The sequence below is a fragment of the Myotis davidii genome, unplaced genomic scaffold (genome assembly GCF_000327345.1).
Source record: "Myotis davidii unplaced genomic scaffold, ASM32734v1 scaffold353, whole genome shotgun sequence".
NCBI classification, from domain to species: domain Eukaryota; kingdom Metazoa; phylum Chordata; class Mammalia; order Chiroptera; family Vespertilionidae; genus Myotis; species Myotis davidii.
The window spans coordinates 140,497-141,842 of NW_006284335.1; positions in this window are offsets into that span (position 1 = coordinate 140,497).

Genomic DNA, 1,346 nt, shown 5'->3' on the forward strand with positions numbered 1-1,346 from the left:
GCCCCGGGCACGTCCACGCCTGGAGAACCGTGTGGGGCCGGCGGGACGCTGGGGACACCGGCCCTCTGCCCAGACACCAGGGCCGCGTCCTGAAACAGGGCGATTTCTGACCCGGCGTTGACTCATTTGTTTTCTTAATAAATATTCTTTTCCTCATTTCAAAAGTAACGTTTATTGTAGTAACTTTTAAAAATATAAGTAAACACAAAGGCAAAAGTCCCCAGTAATTCTTCTATCCTGAGACACCTGTTCACATTTGCTCTTTATCTTTCCTTTTTCTATGCAATATATAGTTTTTTATTTTCATTGCAGAAAATAATCAGGTGGTCATACATGTTTTGTGACGTTTTCCCCACCTGGCATCATTGCCTCTCCCTGTACCACAGCCCTGGGGCGGTCCGCGGCGGGCCCACTGCTAGGCGCCCAGGGCCCCGCCTCCATGGCCTTTCGTGGAGGGGAGCAGTATACACGTGCTGTGTACAAATAAGACTTTTGGACAAGATGAGGGAAATCAGACGAGGTGACCGGGCATTTGGCAGGGAGGACCTGTGGACCAGCTGCCCCAAGGACAGTGGTCTGCGGAGGGGGGTGGACTCGGGGCCAGGTGCGGGACGGTGGATGGAGAGAGCCCGCCAGTGAGGGGTGAGTCACCACTGCAGGGCTGGGGACGTGCGGGGGCTCTTGGGAGGTTGTGAGTGGACTCCAGGTCAAGGAAGAGGATGCACGCATATCCCACAGGTGGTCAGCATTTTGCCAGAAGGTACGCATGCAGAAGGGTTGGGGGATCCTCAGCACTGACTGCACCCCCTCCCACCTCTTTGCCAGGAAGATGGGAAATGATTCCTGGTTCTCATGTGCTCCTATTGCCAGTGAAGGTGGCATTTCCCTTCTGATGCTTTACTGTGTCTTCAGTTTCTTCATTTTCCAGTTGACAGAACTTCCAATGCCCTGGCTCTTTTATGATGCCAAAAACCCAGGCCAAGACATGAATTTTGAGAAGTTATTCACCTTCTGTCCCCTTACCCATATCACCCCCTGAAGGACGAAGGGGGAGTGCCGGTCCTTTCCTGATGTGGGTAAGGATTCCAGTGCTTTTACCTTCAGTTCTGAGAATGTCTAACTTATTGGCCCCTTTCCTCCCCGCTTGGTAGAATGAACCTTGCGAGGCCGCCGCTTTGCCTGGAGCCACCTTCGTTCTCCCCATACGGGCCCCAGGCTGTGGGATGCAGGGCTCCCCTAATTGTCCTGTTAGCGTCCCTAGCACAGTCTGGGCCGCAGACCTGCAGACGGGGCCAAAGCTGGCTTTGCACTAGACACCTCATCTGTGCAGGGGGCTGGACTGTGTC